Below are 23,405 nucleotides of genomic sequence, written 5' to 3' on the forward strand. Positions count from 1 at the left end.
CCCTGCTGGATGTCCTTCGCCGTAAAGGGATCCAATATAAATGGAGGTTCCCATTTGGCCTCTCTGCTACAGCGGCAGGTCGCACTGCAATCCTGAGGGTCCCTGAGGAATTGGCGAGGTTCTGCGACACGCTTCAGATTCCGCTTATCGATCTTCCAGATTGGTACAAGGCTTTCCGTCCTACCCAGCTCCAGAGAACCTCCTCAATGGATACCATTCCTGAAAGGGAAGAATTTCACATAAGAAGACGCAGATCATCTTCACCTAGGCCACTACCGCCAAGGAACCGGGAGGACAGATCGCATGCAAGTCCCACTGCATCCCCCGCTCACAGGCGAGCCAGACCAGACTGCCCCTGAGTCATTAATCCCATATGATTTTTACATTGCTCTTTAACCTTTACAGGGGATTTCACCTACTCGGCTACTGCTCCCCCCCCTCCCTATTTAATTTATTTTATTTTATTCTATTTTCTTTATTCATTTATTTATTTATTTAAATTTTTTTTTTTTTTTTTTTTTTCCTTTTTTCCCTTTGTCCCCCCCCCCCAGTGCAATCTTCTCACTTTTGGCCCTCACAGAAATATACCTTTGCCTATGTCAGTTGACGGGCCTGAAACGTACATTCCTGCATGCCCTGAAGTTCTTCTGGACTCTAACTCTCTCCTGCCTAGTTCAGTGTGACTGCACTCTTATATGACTGTCCTAGCTATATCGGCAGAGTGAAGTCGCTTCTTTGATTCCCAATCCTGATTTGTTTCACCCCCACGCCCCCCCCCCCTTTTCCCCCCCCCCCTTTCCCCCCCCCCCCCCTTTTTTTTTTTTTTTTTTTTTTTATCTTCCCTTACGACAGAATAATCCACTATGTTTACAGTTACTTAACTTGTTGTTTCTTATGTTTCCTCTCTTAACGTAAAAAACAAAACAAAAATTACGTATGTTCTTATTTGTATGGTGAGATACAGGTTTTGTTTGTTTTATTGATGAACATAGGAGAGCATAGTACTTTGGGGACACCCCCTGCTAGGTGTAGGTTATATTGTTTTATTCGGTTATCTCACCTATCAGGCCTATTGTTGGTTAATTATTCTGACATGTTTATGTTTTTACACTCGGGGTGCCCCTACCCTCTGCCCTTGTCCCTTAGCCTCATGTCATTCCTCCTGTGTTGTGCTCCACCGGTACTTATTTTCTTTCTGTTCCCTCCGCCCTAACTTTTTTTTTTTAGCAGGCTCCCTTGTGCCTTCATGGATATATTTGAGGACTCCCGCTGGACCGACCCCGATCAGGACTTGACCCGGACCACCCTCTACTCCCCCACTCGACGGACGGTACCTCCGACCGTTGACCACACCCGGATCTCCCGACTCCAGTCAGGGTAAGGTAGCCGGCTACCCAGCCCTCCGGTACTTACTGTTCCCTCTCCTCCCCTCCCCTCCTCCTCTTCTACCTCCCCACTCTCCTTGTTCCCCCCCTCTCCCCTGTAGGCCTGTCCCACCTCCTGCTTTTCCCCCCTTCCCCTTAATTCTGTTCTCTCCGGTCTCCTCCACACCACATAGAGGCTAGTAAGCCTTTATCTCCGCTATTCTGCCAACTTTTAAATTTTTTCCCTCACTGTGACGCTATTACTGAGGTTTGAGACCCAATTTTGGTTGATTCGCGCTACATTACCCATCCTTCCTCCTACACTATGCACACCTCAAACACAGGTACCCGCCCTGCTACTCTGAAAATTGTATCCCAAAACGTGAAAGGCCTTAACGTGCCTGAAAAACGCAGCCAAGTCCTGAGCCTGATGTCACAGCAAAAGGCAGACGTTATCTTTCTTCAAGAAACCCACTTCTGCACCAAACATATACCCAACCTTGTAAGTCGTAAATATCCCACGGTCTTTCACTCTACCAACCCTTTGGCAAAAACTAAGGGTGTCTCTATTCTTCTAGCAAAACACATACCTTGGCACTTGGAGGAATCCCTCATTGACCCGGAAGGGAGATATGTTTTCCTAAAAGGACGCCTTCATAACATCCCTGTCACCTTGGCTAATATCTATAGCCCCAACATAGCTCAATTAAGCTTTTTTCGCTCAGTTACAGAACTCTTGACAAGCTTCGGGAGGGGGCTGCTCATCCTTGGTGGGGACTTTAATGTAACGCTACAACCTCTCCTAGACTCCTCATCAGGTACCTCATCCCTCCCCTATCGAAACTTGAGGCAAATTAGAACCCTATTACAAAACCTCACTTTGCATGACTCCTGGCGCACCCTACACCCCAACGACAAAGATTACACCTTCTTCTCGCCCCCACACAATAAGTACTCCCGTTTGGATTACCTATTTATTTCCCAGAGAGACCTTCCCCTCCTCAAAGCCGCCACGATTGAACCTCTTGTTATAGCTGACCACCACCCTATTTCGATTCTACTTACCCTCCCACACCAGAGACAGGCCACAAAGATCTGGCGTCTGGACGCCTCTCTACTCTCCTCGGAGGTTAACATTAACCTCATTAATTCTAGCCTGGCTCATTTTTTCCGTGAAAATGTAGACCCCTTGATCTCGCCTATAACGACCTGGGAAGCCCACAAATGCACGATACGGGGAAAGTTTCTTGAGCTTTCTGCTATCAGGAAAAAAGAAAACCAAGCTAAAACCTCGGAGTTGGTACAAAAAATCCATAGGCTTGAACGGTCCCATAAACAATCGCTAGCTCAAGATACCCTCCAAGATCTGACTGAAACCAGAAAACTTCTTTTAGAGACATTAAACTATAAAGCCCGTCGTAAATTAGTCCTGAGCCAGAAGCTGTTCTACGAACAAAGTAATAAATGCGGTAGACTTCTAGCCCGTGCCTTACACACTAGAAAGGCCTCCACAAATGTACACACTATTACCGACTCGTCGGGAAAAGCTCATACTTCTTCGGAGAACATAGCTGCCCAGTTCGAACGCTATTACAGAGACCTGTACAATTTACCTTGTCCCTCTGCTTCTAGCTCTACAAAGAGACATAGGGAGACCCTCATCTCTCAGTTTCTTGATCAATTTAGCCCCGATAAATTGTCCAGAGATCAGGCCTCTGAACTTGACAAATCCATCTCCGAATTGGAACTGAGACAGGCTATTGGACAATTGAAGCCGGGTAAAAGTCCAGGTCCTGACGGCTTCTCTGCCCCTTATTACAAGACCTTCACAGACGCCTTAGTAACTCCCTTTCTTAGTGCCTTTAACTCTCTAAACAATACGCCCACTCCATTTCATAGACTTTTAGAAGCACATATAACGGTCATCCCCAAGCAAGGTAAAGATGCCTCCTCAGTTGCCAGTTATAGGCCCATTTCCCTCCTCAATTCGGACATAAAACTCTTTGCAAAGATCTTGGCTAACCGCCTACTCCCCTTCCTCCCCTCCCTGATAGGAAATTACCAAGTGGGTTTTGTCCCTGGTAGGGAAGCCAGGGACAATACTACCAAGGCCATTAATTTACACCACTGGCTTACATCCCGAAATCAGAAGGGATTCTTCCTGTCCCTGGATGCGGAGAAGGCATTTGACAGGCTTGCCTGGGACTACCTGGAGGCGGTACTTCGTCACCTGGGTCTACCTGAAAAAATGATCAATCTTATCATGTCCCTTTATTCAGTCCCGACTGCCAGCATAAGAGTTAATGGCCGCCTGTCAAATGCCTTCCCCATCCGCAACGGAACGAGACAGGGCTGTCCGCTTTCCCCCATCTTATTTATCCTGACACTAGAACCCCTGCTCAGACGTATTCAGGCAAACGAAAATATTAAAGGAATCTCTGTGGCCGGGCGTACCCATAAATTAGCCGCATATGCAGATGACATCCTGCTTTTTCTCAGTGACCCTTTAGTAACGATCCCAAACCTACTAAAAGATTTCGAAACCTTCGGCCGTATCTCCAATCTTAAGATAAACTTCTCCAAGTCTAGCGCTCTGAACGTCACACTGCCTGATGTGTTAGTCTCCCAATGCCAAAGCTCATTCCCGTTCTCCTGGCAAAGAGAAGCTATAACATACCTGGGGATACAGCTTCCCACGCGCCTTAACGATCTCTTCGCTAGAAACTTTCTCCCCCTCTCTAGAACCATTGCCGAAGACTTACGGAAATGGGACAAATCCCACTTCTCATGGTTTGGTCATGCAGCAATTCTCAAAATGAATGTTCTCCCACGAGTTCTCTATCTTTTACAAACTATCCCCATCCAACTACCGCCCTCCTTCTTTCGACTCATTAAACGCCTAGCTACCCAATTTCTGTGGAAACACAAGAGCCCTAGGATCAGCTACTCCCAACTCACGCTCCCCAAGAACGCAGGTGGAATCGGCCTCCCTGACCTCAAAAATTATTACTTGTCCTGCCATATGGTTAGAATAGTGGACTGGTCCACCCGCTTAGGGGATAAGGACTGGGTCCACATAGACGACTCGCTCTCTGCCATACCCATCAAAAACGCCCCGTGGATCCCCTCAGCCAGCGTTTCCAAAATGTCTAAAGACCACCCCCTTGTAAGTGCTACTCTGACTAGCTTCAGGGAAGCGTGCCGTAAATTCAAGATATCCTCCACCCTGAGTCCTCTCACATCCATCCGACTCAACCCAGCCTTCCCCCCGGGAATGTCTAACAACTTTCTCAAAGAGTGTTGGGTGCACCAGGAAGTCCAGGCCCACCACTTTTTTAGCAATGGAGATCTGCTGGAATGTGGCGCCCTCCCTACCAGGGATGACTGCCCCCCCTGCCCTCTGTGGACATACTTCCAAATTCGCCACTTCCTTAGATCGGAAAACGCAGATGGCAACTTGTCTAGGCAATTAACAGTATTTGAAAGCCTCTGCTCCCAAAACGCTCCTCAACGACACTTAATCTCTTTAATCTATTCCCTATTCTTTCAGTCCGCCTCTCCGAAGGACTGGAAAGCTTGTCAGGCTTGGGAAAAAGATTTGCAAATTGACCTCTCTGACGACGACTGGAATAGGATTTTGATTTACACGCACAAAGGCTCGCTGAACGTACACACTCAGGAAAATAACTTCAAACTTCTATCTAGATGGTATAGGTCGCCTGAACTGTTGCATAAATTCAATCTTGACGTCCCTAACAAATGTTGGAGATGTTTAAACGATGGGGGATCGCTCTTGCATATATGGTGGACTTGTCCCAAAATCCAGACATTTTGGACACGAGTTCATAGGATAGCTAGCACCATCACCAGTAGCACGATAGAATATACACCAGCTTGCATGCTTCTCCATCACTCCTCTGTCCCCACACGCCTTTACCTGAAATCACTGACTCTACACCTCCTTAACGCCGCCAAGCTCTGCATCCCTATCCATTGGGGCTCCCCCCACGTCCCCTCCATTAATGATTGGCTAAACAAAGTAGCAAAAATAGCAGAAATGGAGGAGCTCATCCACATTGCCCGTGACTCCCCACAGAAGTTTGCTCGGACCTGGGATAAGTGGACACAGTTTCGGGATTATGGCTGCCTTTTTTCTTTGGATAACTCTCCTAATTGAGTACATTTCCAATCAACCCTTGTGTGTTTTGCCACATGACCTGGCGCTGGCCCAAGTAGGGCGAGTCCTCTTGTTTTTAGTTTTCCCTTGCTTTTCTGCGAGTCTCCCTCATTAGAAAGGAACCTAAGCGGACGATAGTATACACCTTTACAACGACGCTTGTTTTGTGGAGGAGCCCGGAGAGACGACACCCCTCCCCCCCCGCCCCTTCCCCCGCCCCTTCCCACCCCCCTGTCCCCTTCATGCCTGTCCCTTTCACTTTTTCCCACATCTCCTGAAATCCCACTGACTCCCCCCCGGTGGGAAGTTAGCTCGGACACAGATGACCATATTCATGGCCCGACTGACTGGTTCCAGTCAACTACTTACCCATTTGTTTTTGCCCCACGTACCGTATTATCGCCCGACAGTTTTATTATTCCTCCCTTGCCCTCACCCATCGCCACGTTCCCTTAGGGACGTGACTACACCCGCAAACGATGGCAAACCCTGACAATGTCCACTTTGGACTGTTTACGCTACAATCCCCGACCACCCGCAAGGGGTCCTACCGAGTAAACCTGCTCGATCCTTTAGCTTATGATTGATAATGTTCACGGTGTAAATCGCATTATATAATTAGAGGGGTTTGTAACCAATTGCAGTTAATGTTGTTATCTGTGTTCTTATTTTGCACTATGGTTTTCTTTCCTTTTGTATGGATACATTGTGTATCGACTGTTATTATACTATTGGAAATTTCAATAAATTCTTTTTGGAAAAAAAAAAAAAAAAAAAAAAACTTTTTCTTTTCTTTTTTGGAAAGGCCCCCCCTACTTCTTTGGGGTACGTTCGATCATTTTATTTCCGCACAGTTTGGGGTGCTGTACGGACACACAGGTCCAGCTATGTGGAAGCTGGACCTGTTAACATGCGGGTTGCGGGACGTGCGCGTCCGTTTCACCGGGTCCTCGGATTGACAATCTCTGTAGAGCTCTTCTGAGCCCTCTCGAATGTCTCTCCCGTGTTCCCCGCTATTGCCTGTCGCGGTGCCCTGGTCTCCTTGGCTACGGAGACACCTCCGCAGTGCATTATGGGGACTGTAGGCTTCCTTTGTGACGCGGGGGCGCGCGCATGCGCAGTTCCGCACTTACTGTCCGCTCACATCCGGCGTCGCTGATTAGACGCCGGGTGGTGAGGGAGATAAATAAGCGTTCATCAATGCTGCAGGCATGTCCGCCCTGCCGAGTCCACGTGAGAAGTTTTCGCTGCAAGGTCAGTTCATTGAACTAGCACTGAGTCTGTCCACACAGACTAGGCTGCTGTTCCAACCCTTCCTTTCTTTCATCTTATCTAATTTATTTAAATTTGTTCTGGTCATTTTTAGATCTTAGACTGATTCTTTTGGCGGCTCTGCTTAGAGCCAGAATGTTGTGGCTTTGGTGCTGTCTGCTTCGCGGTACGCTTGGGCTGTTGCCTGTGTGATACAGCAATAATTGTGACTGCACTTCTTATATGCTTATGGTAAGCTAGCACTACTTTAATTGACCAATAATTATTCGTGAGCACACTGCCCAGCTGACCCTTTTCTTTTGTTTTTTCTTGCTCTGTTTTAGGGCTTCTTTTATATATAACTTTTCTTTTTTGAATATTTTTTCTATCTTCGTGTTCTTCTTAAACTACCTTATTATAACCAAGATCATCTCACGGGCCTCTAGACACAACTCCAAGGACCTCCCTCTGTGCAATTTTCAACTTTTCATGTGCAACATACTTTACATCTAATGCAGCACAGGTATAGTTTAAATTTAAATTTATTTTTATTGCTATGGACTTTCTAAATTAATTGATTAACCAATAATCCCTATGGAAGCTTTATTAAGCTCCCTGTGAAGTTTGTTGATTACTAGACTTGTCTGTTCGCTTGATTTGTCTCCTGCAGTCACCCTTTTGGCGGTTGTCTATGATCGGTCCATTCTCCAATCCCAGGTGGGGTCTTCTCTTTAGGGACTAGATGTATTTGTTTTTAAATAGGTAGGTATTATTTCGCTTATACTCTTTAAAGACATACATATACTTTTTTTGTGTCATTCCCTATCCACCAATCTTTGGAGACAGTTGGGCGGTGTTGGGGACTAAGGATGTGCTCTTTTGTGTATGTGACCGGCTCCATTAACTTTGTTTTATTTCTTTCTATTTATAGTGTACCCTTTTTGTATTCTAAACAAAACAATTTCTCTTCCACCAATTACTGGCTCCCCTGAAGAAGCCTAATGATAGGCGAAACATGTCGGGAATATTCTATCTGAACTGCCAAGAATTGGGTTATTTAAACTAATTGTTGGATTTTGTATACTGTTTTGTATGGTAGCTAATATATGCAATTTTGTTAAATTTGATCCTATTGTAATATTTTTTTTTTTTTTGATCGCTTTTATTACATTTAATAAAATATTCTCTTTTATCTATACATTTATACACTCCTCTCTTACTAGTATTAGCACCGCTACAGTCCCGCCTGTCTCTTCTCGTTTTTCTTTATCTGTATTCTTCTACATATTTTTGGTAAAAAAAATCGCAATAAGCGTTTGATTGGTTTGCGCAAAAGTTATAACGTCTACAAAATAGGGTATAGTTTTATGACATTTTTATTATTATTTTTTTTACTAGTAATGGCAGCGATCATCGATTTTTATTGGGACTGCGACATTATGGTCGACACGTCAGACAATTTTGACACATTTTTGGGACCATTGGCATTAATACAATCAGTGCGATTAAAAATGCATTGATTACTGTAAAAATGTCACTGCCAGTGAAGGGGTTAACCACTAGGGGGCAGTGTAAGGGTTAAGTGTGACGTGCGACGATCGGGTCCCGTGACCACGGTCACGGAGCTCAGAACCGGGTCACGAGTGCGCCGTCGGTGACCCACGGCTGGGCACTTAAAGGGCAACGTACCTGTACCTGCTTGTGCCCAGCCATGTCCTTCTGCCGACGTATATATCGGCGTGAGGCAGTCCTTAAGCGGTTAATGTTTTAAAGGTTTACAGTAATCACAAGCATAAAGTACAGTAAATAGTCATCAAAAGAAACTGATGAAATACAGACATTTGTAACAAAAAAGGCGTGGTTAGTTGACATCTTGACAGAGTCCTAATGCATGTGATAAACTGGAACTATCATAGTCAGATATGTTCACTTCCCTGTGTGGGTAGTGTGGCTATTACAGATGTGGTTATGAGGTTTTCAATGTAACTCTGTATTGGAGGGTTGGGGGTGTTTGTATGCATTGGGCTCAGAGCCATGGAGAGATGTATACCGATGGCAGCTAGCCCTGTCCCCAGTCACCCCTAAAGGGATCTGACGGTGACTGGGTGGAGGTTGTAGGTATGTGCATATGTGGATTGAATAAGGTCTGTATACTGCATTGTGTAGGTGGGCCCTATCTGTAATGCCGTGTACGCACGACCGGACTTTTCGACGGACTAGGTCCAAGGGTCTTACTGACGGACTTTTGGCTGAGTTCCAATGGACTTTCCAAATGAACGGACTTGGCCACACACAATAACACCAAACTCCAACGGATTTGAACGTGATGGCGAACGACCTGACTAGAATAAGGAAGTTAGAATAAGTAAGTAGCCAATAGCTGCTCTAGCGTCGGCTTTTGTCCGTTGGACTAGCATACACATGAATGGATTTCTCGATAGGAACTGGGTCTGGCGGAGTTCCAGCCAAAAAATTTAAAACATGTTCTATTTCTAAAGTCCGTCAGATTTTTGGACACCAAAGGTCCGATGGAGCCCACACACGATTGAATTGTCCAAAGGATTCATTCCATCAGACATTTGCTGTTGAAAAGTCCGGTCATGTGTACGCAGCATTAGTGTGTGGGGCCCAGGCGTAAAAAGCCTGGGTTAGGGCATATTTACCTTTTAGTGTCTTGTGTAATTCTCCCAAGAGTTCTTCCCTGATTTGTATCAGCTCAGTCAACAAGCTAGCGGCCAAAGAAGATTTGTGTGTTTGTTCCAATGTGTGAATATGTTTACCGTATTTTCCGACGTATAAGATGACCTTTTACACATAAATCACACAGCCAAAACGTGGGGGTCATCTTATATGCTGGGTATAAATCGGCCGTGATGGATTTCAGCCGGCCGGGTACTCGGTAATACACTCTGTTGATGAATACAGAGCCTGCTAAGCCTGCTCGGATTGGAGTAACAACCTCTGCCAATCTGAGCATGCTTTGTATCCATCAACAGATTAGTAAAATACATTGCCTGCTGTGATTGGCTCAGCAGTGCACACTGTATGCACATTGTAATCTGCAGTGTACCTGTTGTTACTGTACTAACACAGCATCATATACTGTATGTACCTGCCGCTCTACATATTAACAAATCATCCTGTACTGCACATCCAGCTCCAGATCTCCCCTAAAATACAGGTATGATTTATGTTGCTTTGGAGGAGAGGATTCATTGTTGCAGCCTACTAATTGTGGGATCTCTGGGACTTGTAGTTCACCAGTTTCCTTTTTCTGATGTTAAGTCTGATGTTTTTTTTTTAAAGTTTCTGGTGTTTTTTTTTTAAATGGTGTTGCCTCGGAAGGGGGGTAGTCTTATACGGCGAGCATAGCCCAAGGCCTAAGTTTTATTTTTTTTATTTTATTTTTTGCATTTCAAAAAGCGTTTATTGAATCTTAAAACAAGACATCCATCCGACAATGACAAAGAATGCAAAAAGTGAAATTGGTACAAAACATATGTCAATAGACACTGGGCATTGAGGCAGACAAGACATATTAAGGAGAGAGGAGGAAAAAAAAAAAAGAATAAAAATACACAAAAAGGGTTCCGAGTATGAGAGTAGACTTCTGTGTGACTGGCGGTCCACTGGGAGTAATAAGCAAACTCTGATAACAGGTCTTGGATGGAGGAAGTAGACACTTAAACGCGTGGGTCCCATCAGGCCGCACCCCCTGAAACAGAGCGGGGAATAATGGGAAAAACTTGGTGAGCTGGGTGGGGACCAGGTACCATCGAGAAATGACTTTAAGGCCGCGTACACACGCGCGGACTGTTCGCCCAACTTTGTCCGTCCAACAGTTTCGGCAAACAGTCCGCTCAAAATTAGCATGGACGGACATGGCCACACACGACGAACGAACAGTTTGCTGAAACCGTGCGCGATGACGTGAACGGCACGTATGACGGGACGAAAAATACGACGTCCTATACACTGCATTATAGCTTTCGGCGTGAAAATCCTTTCTGAGCATGCGCGCAACTTTGTTTGACGAACAAGCCTACACACGGGCGGACTGTTCGCTCAAACAAGGTTTCAGCGGACAGTTTTTCGGAATTTCCGAAAAACCTTGTCCGTCCAACTGTCCGCTGAAACTGTCCGCTGAAAGCCCACACACGAGCGGACTGTCCGCCCAAACACTGTTCAGCGGACAAAGTTGGGCGAACAGTCCGCCCGTGTGTACGCGGCCTGAGATCTGCTTCCACAAGGGAGTTATTAAGAATACCCCTGTAGGAGAAAGCAAAATTTAAGTGCCAGGTATCCAGGTCCCATTCGAACGGGGGCCTTTCTTTTTGTGGTCTCCAAGTGAGGAAGTCAAGGGTATGATTAGGATTTGCTTGTCTTTCTAAGTCTACCCAGTCCGGTTTTGGGCCTTTAGAGTATTGACAAAGTTGGGTAGCTTGGAAGTACCACCATAAGTTAGGTAGACCCAGGCCCCCTTTTTTCCTAGATCTGTAAAGAACCGACTTAGAGAGGCAGTGGCCTTTCCCCCCCCCCCCAGATAAATAGAATAATTGCTGACTGGAGTTTATCAAGGAGGCGTTTTGTAATGGGTATGGGAAGGGACTGGAAGAGATATAAGATCCTGGGGAGCAAGGTCATCTTGATTGCATTTACCCGTCCCAGCCATGACATTTTATAGAGCGACCATTGTGCAAGATCTTCTGATAACTTCTTAAATAAGGGGGGATAGTTATGGCGATATAAAAGATCGATCTTGGGGGTGAGGCGAATACCTAGGTAAGGGAGAGAGGAGGAACTCCAAGAGAAAGGGCAGTGGGCTTTAATTCTATCCACCAGTTCTCAGGGGGGTAGATATGATAAGGGCGGTAGACTTGGACATGTTTACCTGAAGTCCTGATATTACACCGAATTTTTGAAAGAGTAGGAGAATATTAGGTGTGGAGATGAGTGGGGCAGTAATGAACAGCAACACGTCATCAGCAAAAAGGGCACATTTGTGAGTTTTTTGACCGCATTGTACTCCATTAATATCTGGGTGTTGTCTGATAGCTAAGGCCAGTATTTCTATCGCTATGGCGAAAAGAATGGGGGAAAGGGGGCAACCTTGCCTGGTGCCTTTGAGGATTGGGAATTGGTCGGAGAGGTGACCCTGCAATTTAACTTGAGCTTTTGGAGAAGAATAGAGGGATGAAAGAGTTGTAAGGAACTTTGGACCAAAGCCCCATTTTTGGAGAGTGATGAAGAGGTACAGCCAAGTGACCGTGTCAAAGGCCTTTTGGAGGTCTATGGAGAGAATATATCCAGATTGGGGGGGGTTCCTGTCCCAGGAAGATTGCATGAGGGAAATTAGGTCAATTGCTCTCCTAATCTGGTCCGGCCCCTGTCTCCCCGGGATGAAACCCACCTGGTCTTTGTTTATATATTCTCCAATAACTAGGCCATCCTTTTCGCTAAAATTTTTGTTATGATTTTTAGATCATTATTAATTAAAGATATTGGCCTATAGTTGCCTACTTCGCTGGGATCTTTGCCTGGCTTGGGGATGACCGAAATGAATGCTAGGTTGGCTGCTGGCTCCAATTGGGAGCCCTCCCGGAGGGAGTTAAAGAGCCGGACCAGACGAGGAGAGAGGACCTCAGAGAAGGCTTTATAGTAACATGACGAGAACCCGTCTGGACCTGGGGCTGAGTCAGACTTGCAGCTCTTGATGACATCCTGGACTTCCTTGATCTGGAAGGGGGAGTCCATGATGTCACGATGAGAGTCTGAAAGTTTGGGAATTGCGACTTCTTCTAGAAATGCGTTAATGGAATCAGGATCGTTCGGGGTGGAATTAGAGTATAGATTTGAGTAAAAGGTCTGGAAGGCCTCTAGTATTTTTTGGGGGTTCTGAGTAAGATTGCCTGCCTGGGATTTGATCTTAGGTAAAGAATAAACCCTTATTTTAGGGGAAAGTCTGGCTGCCAGCTGCGGGCCAATTTTACCGACCTGTAGATAGAACCTGGCACTTAGCCAGCCTAAATGTTTGTTTGCATTGGACGGCTAAATTGAGGGAAACCTGGGCGGAATCCAGATTGCCTAGCGTTTCGGAGGTGGGGTTGTTTTTGTGGGCTTTACTACGAGACTCAAATTCACATTCAAGTTTTTCCACATCTATCTTCCTTTCCCGTTTTAATTTGGACGCTAGTTGAATTATTTTCGCCCTCAGGATGGCCTTATGTGCTCCCCATAGATTGCTTGGGATATATCCCCAGTATCATTAAGACTGAAGAATTCTCGAATGTCTCTTTCCAGCATGATGCAGTGGACTGGATTGGAAAGAAGGGTTTTACCAAGGCGCCACTGAGGGGGGCCGGGAGGGGAGAGGGAGCTAGTTATACGCAGGGTCACTAGAGAGTGGTCAGACCAAGGAACTTCGTGAATATCAGCATGAGTCGCAGTGTGTATTTCCAAGTTGGGTATGAAGATATGATCAATTCTGGCGTACGTTTTGTGCGTGTAGTCTTTGGCCGTAGGGTTTAATTCTCTCCAAGAATCAATCAGACCTCTGTCATGGAGAAGTCGTGCAATTCTAAGACTCTGTTTAGGGGGTCTTTTCAGTTTGGCCTTGTCTAGGGTAGTTTTGTCAAGCATGTGATCAAATTTGATGTTGGAGTCGCCCCCTAAGATAATTCTGCCTTCCAAGTGTGGGGCGAGGGTGGAAACATGGAGGTAAAGAAGCGTGATTGGCCCTGGTTGGGGGCATAATAAGAGATGATGGAATACATAACTCCCGCGATCTGACCTTTAATGAGTAAGTATATGCCTTCGGTGTCTTTGATCATGTGAGAGAGTAGGAATAGAATTTGTTTCGCTAGCAAGATGGCCACCCCCCTTTTTTTAGAGTCGGCATTTGCCAGGTAAAATGTGGGGAAGCTGCTGTGCAGAAAGGAAGGGGTGTAGCTAGCTGGGAAATGGGTCTCCTGGAGGAGCACAATATCAAGGCTTCTGGCGTGGTAACTCTAGAATGCCTTACGGCGTTTGGAGGGTGAGTTAAGCCCTTGCGTGTTATGCGAGGCGATCTTAAGTGAAAGATCGTGGGGATAGAGTCAGCCATGGGAATCAGGGGTGAGCAGCGAACATGCGTGAAGGGGGATTACCTTTGTCCTTGGAGCACTGGACACAGACTGCGGAGGACTATCTTCCTGGTGGTCCCCTGGGGATGGAATGGGTGAAGGTCTCCGCAAAGGTTCCTGGGGGGAGAGGGAAGGGAAGAGGAGGAGCCAGAGAGAAAGCATGGGGAATGGGAGAAAAGAGGAGAAAAAGGGTGGAGCGAAAAATGTGAAAAAGAACATATTTAGTACAGGAGAAGTATAAAACATAACAATCAACAACTCTCTTGTGATAACAAAAAGGACTGGCGAACCAAGTCCTAGTTCGGGACCTCCTGTTAGGGAGGCCTCGGAAAAAGTACAACCACAAAGGGTTGTTTTTCTGGTGCGTCCCTCCGAGTCACAACAGAAAGGGTTGCATGTTGGGCCACTCCGGCCGCGGTCCCCTAGTGATGAAAAGCCATTTTAAGGGACAAGTGAAATAACAAGTGTCTTAAGGGTTAACCATGAAACAATCTTGTATCAATAACCAGAACAGTACAAAAGAACCAAACAGGACACAAAGTAAAAACAGAAAATTGCATAGCAAAAATACACCTTTGTATGAGAGAGATAAGCTCTCTGGGTAGGTGGTTAGGGGAGGAAGCCTTAGCCCACGTACACACGGTCGGAGATTTTGCCAACCAAATCCGTCGGATTTTGCCCGTCGGATTTAGTCCGACGGATTGTGTCCGAAACTGTTGCATACACACGGTCGGGCCAAGTTGGCGAAAAATCCGATCTTCTTTGATTTAGGAATTTGATCTGAGCATGCGTGGCACTTGGTCCGATGAAAATGCTCTACACATGATCGGATTAGGTCCGTCCAGCCCAGTTGGTCGGGAAATATTCCCAACATGTTGGAAAATTGGGTCGGACGGAGATTCGGACGGAATCACTCCGATGCATATCACACACAGTCGGATTATCTGACGACACGGTCCGATAAGACTCATTCCGACAGATTCTCCGACCGTGTGTACAAGGGCTTAGGCTGGAGGTCGGGATAGGGGGAGCAATTAAGAGCGTAACCAAAGGCAGGGAGGTGCCATGAGAGAGAAAAAAAAAGTGGGGAGAAAAGAGTCCTTGAGGGGGAAACACCATACCTGCCAGGGTGGAAACTATTGAAGGCACGGTCGGGTATCCCAGCTAGCCATAGGGGGGCTAATGGGGCCTGACCACAGGAGGCAGAGGATTCTGCGAGGGTCCATGATGAAAGTCAGAGTCCAGGGGGGTTACCCACTACTCATTAAAGTGGATCCCCCCTGCAATCCCAGGTAAAGAAAAATCCGGATCCGGAATAGGATCCCGAGGGGTTCACTCATCTTGGGGGGTGTGTGTCCCGTTGCCTCTTTGGAAGCTGTTTGTTCCATAGTGGGGTTAGGGGGCTTCCTGGAGGCGGTCGCTTGGTAGAGCTTGTCTTGGTTGGCTGAAGTAGAGGAGCTAGTTCCTGTGTTATAAGCCCAAGTTGCAGTAACAGACGCTCGCCGTCTTGGAAACAGGAAAAGCCATACTGTTTATCTCTTAGTTGAAACTGGAGACAAAAGGGGAATGACCAGCGGTATTTGATGGAATACTGATTCAGGATTTCAAGCAGGGGTTTGAGGGCTCTACGCTTTTGAATGGTAATGGGGAAATGTCCGCAAAGATTTAGATTTTGTGACCCCGGAAAGAGAGGTCGTCCAGATTATAGGTTTTTCTCATCACTTCTTCTTTGACACCGTAAAAATGAGGTTTAACGACAATGTCCCTCGGGAGGCCATCTTGGCGGGGGAGCTGTAATGCTCTGTGGGCTCTATCGAGCTCTAGCCTATGGCCCTGGATATCTGGAATGAGTTCTTTAATAAAGAGTTTGACGGTGCTGGGTACATCCGTGACAGATTCGGGTAACCCCCTTATGCGGAAATTGTATCGTCTGCTTCTGTTCTCAAGGTCGTCAATTTTAGCCTGAGCGACTTCCAATTGATCTTGGAGCGTTTGGATGCAGGTCGAGTTCTGGACAGTACGGGCCACTGTGTTGTCTACAACATGTTCTATTGCATCCAAGCGGGCCCCCAGGATTTGTAAATCTGCCTTGATGGTGGTTGTGATCTGCTTAGCATTTTGGGCTAATCCTGCAGCTAGCATGTCAGAGAAGCTCTGCATTAGTAGATGTACATCAGGGGACTGGGCTGGCTGCATGGGGGATGAATGCAGGGTGCTTGAAATGCCTGCCAGGCCTGCCAGGCCTATGGGAGTTTGCAGTGTGGGAGTCTGGAGAATGCCCCCTAAAGTTCTGTCGAGCAGGGATTCAGTGGAGGCAGGAGAGAAGCCCTGGGGAGAAGCTGTACTCACAGGGGTTGCCAGCAGTGAAGACCAGTGCTGGATAGGGGATGGAGGGTCCGCTATGGAGACCTGTTTCTCCATGCTGCCTCGTGCCTGAGACGCGGCTGCTATCTTAGCTGATCCAGGGGCCTTCTGTGTGAAGTCCAGCTGGCGACTATCGTCTTTCTTTTTGGAGCCGATCAGCATGCGATCCGGTGCCTGAGTTGTCCAGGAGGCTTGGGGGTCCGTGTGGGAAGTGTCCCACTCAAGGTAGCTGTTAGGGGAGCCGAACGGGGCCGGAGCGGTGCGGAGCTCTCGGTTAGAGCGTCTTCCCGGGAGTCCCGCGCATGCGCACCTGAGGCCTAAGTTTTCACAGGAAAAATAGGAGGTCGTCTTATACGCCCAGTCACCTTATATGCTGGCAAATACGGTAATTAGTTTGTCAATTCACGCCTTCCTTAGTTTATTCCTTTTGGTGGCCAAAGAGATGAATTCACCCCTTATTACACACTTGTGCACAGCCCAAATTGTTGCCGGGAAGAAGTCTCCCTCTAGGTTTTCAGTAAAGTAATGGGAGAGGCTCTTAGTAATTTTTTGAGAGATCTCTAGATCCGTTTGGAGGGAATTGTCCAGGCGCCAGATATTAGATCTGACGTGTCGTAGGGAGAGTTAGTGTCACGGTGATGAGGTTGTGGTCTGAAAGTATCATGGGTTCAATTGTGGCTTCAATTGAGGTTGTGGCTAATGAGAAAGGTTAGGTCATTTTGGAATAGGAATCAAGTCTGGAGTACTTGTTATGTGGCGGGAAAAAAAAGGTGAAATCTTTATCTTTGGGATGCAGTGTGTGCCAAGTATCATGTATCATCAGGTTGCTGAATTGTGATTTTATTTCTCAGAGGGTTCTGTAAGTTAGGGAAGACAGGTCATTAGATGTTTCAAGGGGGGGTTCAGAGCTACATTAAAGTCACCACAGACGATTAGAGTGCCTAATTGAAATGTCGGAAGTTGTCGGAATGTTTTTGCGGAAGGAGGTAACTTGTTAAGTGTTTGGGGCGTAGACATTTACAATCGTGATGAATCTATTATGAAGTGTGCCTTTGAGAAATAAGAACCTCCCCTGTGGGTCCCTTTGAACTTCTGATATTTGGATTGGGCAATGTTTAGCTATTAGAATAGATATTCCCTTAGATTTGGCGTCTTTATTGGACGCATGGTAGACTGTCGGAAAGTGTTGTTGTGCAATTTGGGGATACTATCCATTCTAAAATGGGTTTTCTGAACAAGAGCTATGTGAGCCTTAGTTTTCTGAAGAGAGTAAAGCAATTGTGTTCTCTTTTCAGGGGTGTTGAGTCCACGGATGTTTATAGAGCAAATCTCGAGTTGCGTATGGGGTTGAGTCGCACAGTGTAGCATGGCGTGTGGACCAATGTCCTCCACCATGAGGGGAAGGGTGTGGGGGGGTAGGGGGTAGTCAGGTAAAAAAAAAAAGGGGGGGGGGGTTTGTTGTATTGGTTGTAGGTTTGAGTTGGGTGCAGTAAACACTACGGGAGTACCAATGAGGCGTTGGGGGATCTGTCTGTCTGCTTCACTATCTAGTAGAATCAGTAAGTTGTATATATATATATATATATATATATATATATATATATATATGTATATGGTAATCATACGATTTAAATGTTATGCTACACCTTTCATCTGATTAGAATAAGATGTTTCCCCCCTTTCTTCTCTATACAGGATCCCTATTTACAGTCAAAGAAATAAGGTCCCGAGGAAGCATAAAGCAAAACATTTAACCTCTTTGACCTAGTAGTAACAGGGATCTAATATGATATAATATATATTATGTGATTGTATCAAAGAGCTTCAATTTCTTTTTTTTATCTTGTACAAATATTTTTTAGAATTCATTTTTTGTAGTATTTTTGTAATAAAGGGATTTTGTATTATTATGTTGTGTTTTTCCTTTTCTGCTCAATATGTCCCAATTTTCTTAAAAGATTTGTAGTAAGATTAATAAGAGTTGAATAAAGAATATTGACTAGAAAATTGTTGATGGGCAGTTTTAAATAAAGCAAACTGTCTTAACGATTACAGCTTTCATAATTAAGAGAGTTATAGGTTCGCTGATGTCAATGAGATTCTTTCCAGAATGTATTTGAAAAATCCCTTCATAAAACTCATCTTCATCAGTGTTTAGGCAATCCACAAATAGCAGTAGGCACATAACTCAATCATTCACAAGCCCACCTCAAACTGTTGCTCACTTGCCCATCTTGCTTCCTGCATGCCCCAACACACTCCATCTCATGCTCCAGCAACATAATGTAAGTGCATGCCAAGAAATAAACTGAATAAACTGGTTGTTGCCTATTCTACTTCTTTATAGCATAGTATATTCTAGTTGTGAGTGAACTGGGGGCAGGCCTAGTGGGCAGTGACACTGTCATTACTCCTAGTGCCTCAATTATCGTTACATAGCAAAGGAGGCAACAGTTGCACAGGACATTAGTTGAATAACAATGTGAAGCAGTGGAAGCAGTGTGGGGGGGGGTCAAGTGGTTTGCTCAGGGCGCAGGGCTCAACATTTTAAAGGGCACAGAAATTAGTTCACATCCCCTGGAAATCCATACACCAGCTTCTCTCCTCCCCCTGGTTCGATGGCCGCTCCATCCTCCTGACCATCCCTGGTCTCCCAGTGCGGACAGTGCAGGTGACAGGCAGCTTGGGAGGTGCAGCTGTCCTGGAAGGAGTGGATCCATGCGCCACATTTCTCTGGTCACTCCTCCTGCAGCATGACTGCACCCGAACTGAGCTTCACACAAATCCCTGTGCTTCATCTGTGAAGGGGTTGCAGGCAGGAAGATTAAAAAGAAGCAGCTGACAGCCACACTGAAATAAAAGCTAATGACTGAGCCAGTGAGCACCTTGGGACAATTCCAAGTAAGTTAGCACTGTCACTGATCAGGCCCTGCCCCCTCTCTCTCTCCTCTCCTGCCCCTCTCTCTCTCCCTCCTCTCTCCTATTGCCCCCTCTCTTGCCCCCTGCCCCATCTATCTCCCCTGCCCCTTTCTCTCCCTGCCCTCATTGCTCTCTCTCCCTGTCCCCCTCTCTCATCCCCTGCCCCCTCTTTCTCTCCCTGCCCCTTCTTTCTCTCCCTGCCCTCTCTCTCTCTCCCCCTGCACCCCTCTCTCTCTCCCTGCCTCCTCTCTCCCTACCCCTCTATCCCTCTCCCCCTGCCCCATTTGTCTCCCCATTGTCCCTATAGTACTCGCTCCCTGACCCCCCCCTTTCTATCTCTCTCTCTCCCCTTGTCCCCATCTCTCTCCCACTGCCCCCTCTCTCCCTACCCTTCTATCCCTCTCTCTCCCCATTGTCCCTATCATACTCACTCTCCCTCTCCCTGACCCCCTCTTTCTTTCTGACTCTCTCTCTCTCTATGCCCCCTTCTCTCCCTGTTTTCCCCTCTTTCTCCCCCTGCCCCCTCCTCTCTCTCTCCCTGCCCCTCTCTCCCTCCTCTCTCTCTCTTTCTCTCGCTCTCTCTCTCCCTGCTCCTTTTCTCTCCCCTGCCCCCTCTTTCTATCTTCCCCCCTCTCTCTTATCTCACTCTCCCAGCCTTCAGTTTCTCTCTCTGCCCCCCCCCCCTCTGTCTGCTCCCCTCCACTTGCCCCTTGCCAGCACTGGAAATAGCTTTACCCCAACCATTTTTTTTTTAATTCCTTCCTTCCAATCATCTACATATGGATGGGATGTATAACATAATGACTCTGTTTACTTTATCCACTTGCGCTATTAAAGCAAATCAAAAATGTGTTATATTGCAACTTACCAATACCAATTAGATGGGTGGCTGCATAAGATTTTTATTAATTTTTTTTTTTTTTAGGTTTTCTTTCTTTTATTTTCACCTGGTGATTGTGCTAGTAAGTGTGTTCTTTTTCAAAAGAACAAGCTGTCTTTCAAATGTAGCAGTTAGAGAGTTGAATCAAACCATTTAACACTGGCACAGGTGCTTACAATCAGTTTTCATTTATTTATGTAAAACTTTTATCCCAAAAGAAAAGGAAAAGTTTGCTGTAACTGATTATAAAGTGTGAGCTGGAGTTTGGTTACAATTTATTTATTGTACCTAAATCAGCTAGTCCATCTAACACTCCCCTCCCCCTCTTCCCTGCCCCTCAGACTACTGTCCAAAGGTGTCTCTTGCTCCTTCATCCAGTGGGAGCACTCTAATACAAGAGGTGAGTTACTGACCAGATCACCAGGGTAAAACAGAAAATGAAATGCCTAATGCCCTGTACACATGAGCGAAATGTCCGAAAGAAAAAGTCAGACAGGAGCTTTTCATCGTGTATTCTGATCGTGTGTATGCCTCATCTGACTTTTTACATCGAAAATTCTGATGGACCTAGAAAGAGAACATGTTCTAAATATTTCTGACGAAACCAATTCCTATCGGGAAAACCACTCGTCTGTATGCTATTCCGATGCACCAAAAACGACGCATGCTCTGAAGCAAATATGAGACGGGAGCGCTCGGTGTGGTAAAACTAGCATTCGTAATGGAGATAGCACATTCCTCATGCAGCAAATTCTGTGATCTTTTAATGCAGCGCATTCTTTCGTTCTATAAAATGCTAGAAGAATGAAGTTGTTTTGTTGCTCATAATCACACAGAGTTCTCACAAACTTATTTCTTGAGTATTTCTTGCGATCTCATGAATAATATTTTATTTTTTAAAAGCCCGATCTCCATAATAATGTTTACAATTATTTTTTATAGTCATATTTTATTTATTTTTATTTCATCAAGATCTCCCTTTTTTTTATTACTGAAAAATAATTTCTAGTGATCTCCATATATAATTTTATTTTTTGTGTGTCAAGTTACCACAATAACATTATTATCCTGTATTTTCTATTAACCTCAAGGAGGTTGGTGTTTCTTGTTAATTTGACATTGTCTTTTAGAAATGTATCTGCCTACTCACAAACTGTCCTATTTGAATAAAAACACATAGGCAAGTATTTTCGGAAAATAAAATTTCCGTTTATTCTGGGTAACAAAATAAAGAGGGAGGTAATACTGGAGAAACTTCTGGAATTTGTGAAGCCTTTTGGCCCCCAGGGCACACATCAAGTCTGTGGAAAAGAAAATTGTTAGCTTGAGGAGTCCATATAATTTGGAGCTCAATCTCTGTCCAGGAATCCCAGAGATTAGGACCAGCATCAGATGACATATATGTCCCTAGGCTGTGGTACTACACCAGACTGCGTCTTCTGTCAGACCAGACTGAACCCAGGTCATCACTTTCTTCTCTTTTCTGTAGGCTTCCCTCCATGCTTCCCTGCACCCTTCCCTACAGCCTTCCTTGGAGGCTGTGGCTCTGGTGGTGGACTTGTGGCAGGAGGAGGAGGAAGAGGAGGATGGGTAAGCTCACATGTGTCTCTTTTCAGTCAGCTGGCCCCTAAACCCCTTCTGAAGGGCCTGAGCAAAAATACATCCACAGAGGAGGCATTGGCCCTCCTCCAATTTAAGCAGTCTGATGGCTAGATAGCAGCCATAGTCCTCTTCAGTGTCAGGGTGGCTCCTGAGGACATTGCTTGCTTCCCTAATGAGGCCTAGTGCTGCCTCCTCCGTCATTGTTTCCTTCCTGGGCCTTTTGGTTGTAAGGCAGAGGGAAGGCACCTGGGATTGGGTGAGGCTCCTACTGGGCCTGCTCACCTCCTGGCTGACACTGGGCCCGCCCACCTCCTGGCTGACACTGGGCACGGCCTCCTCCTGGCTGAGCTCATTCTGTGTATAAAAAGAGACATAGTTTTATTTTTATCAATCACACACAATTTTCAGCTCATGGCTTGCAAATTGAATGTTATGACTAATAACAGTCATACAGTGATAATTGACTATCATTCTGACCCCAGCATTTTTTATTCTTGTCCCAAACATTTTTGGCCACTACTGTCAATTGATATGTATACTAGACATGTGCGATTAGTTTAGTATGAATCAAAAATGAATTTCTGTAAATTCGTACATTCTTATGAATCCAAAATACAAATTTTTATGCATACGAATTCTGTATGAAATCCGAAATTTTGTTTACGAATTTCGGATTCAAATTCATAATGAAAATTCGTAATTGTTATAATACAGGAGATGACCAGACACTGCGGATATAGTTACATAGTTACATAGTTGCATAGTTACATAGTTTGTCAGGTTGAAAAAAGACACAAGTCCATCCAGTTCAACCTTAAAAACAAATAAATAAAATAAAAAATAATCGTACAATCCAAATACCCAATTTTATGCCCACAATTGATCCAGAGGAAGGCGAAAAAAAACCCCAGCAGAGCATGCTCCAATTTGCTACAGCAGGGGAAAAAAATTCCTTCCTGATCCCCCAAGAGGCGATCGGATTTTTCCTGGATCAACTTTACCTATGTTAGTACCCAGTTATATTATGTACATTCAGGAAAGTATCCAGGCCTTTCTTAAAGCAATCTACTGAGCTGGCCAGAACCACCTCTGGCGGGAGTCTATTCCACATTTTCACAGCTCTAACTGTGAAGAAACCTTTCCGTACTTGAAGATGAAATCTCTTTTCCTCTAGACGTAAAGAGTGCCCCCTTGTCCTCTGGGTTGACCGTACAGAGAACAACTCAACACCAAGTTCACTATATGGACCCCTAATATATTTGAACATGTTGATCATATCCCTTATTCTCCTCTTCTCAAGAGTGAATAAATTCAGTTCCTCTAATCTTTCCTCATAGCTGAGTTCCTTCATGCCTCTTATCAGTTTGGTTGCCCTACTCTGCACTTTCTCCAGTTCCCCGATATCCTTTTTGAGAACTGGTGCCCAAAACTGAACTGCATATTCCAGGTGAGGTCTTACTAATGATTTGAACAGGGGCAAAATGATATCTCTCTCTCTGGAGTCCATACCTCTCTTAATACAAGAAAGGACTTTGCTCGCTTTGGAAACAGCAGCTTGGCATTGCATGCTATTATTGAGCTTATGATCTACCAAAACCCCCAGATCCTTCTCCACTATCGATCCCCCCAGTTGTACTCCCCCTAGCATGTATGATGCATGCATATTCTTAGCCCCCAAGTGCATAACTTTACATTTATCAACATTAAACCTCATATGCCACATAGTC

This window comes from Lithobates pipiens, unplaced genomic scaffold (genome assembly GCF_037356315.1).
Source record: "Lithobates pipiens isolate NorthernLeopardFrog02 unplaced genomic scaffold, aLitPip1_a1.2 Scaffold_19, whole genome shotgun sequence".
NCBI classification, from domain to species: domain Eukaryota; kingdom Metazoa; phylum Chordata; class Amphibia; order Anura; family Ranidae; genus Lithobates; species Lithobates pipiens.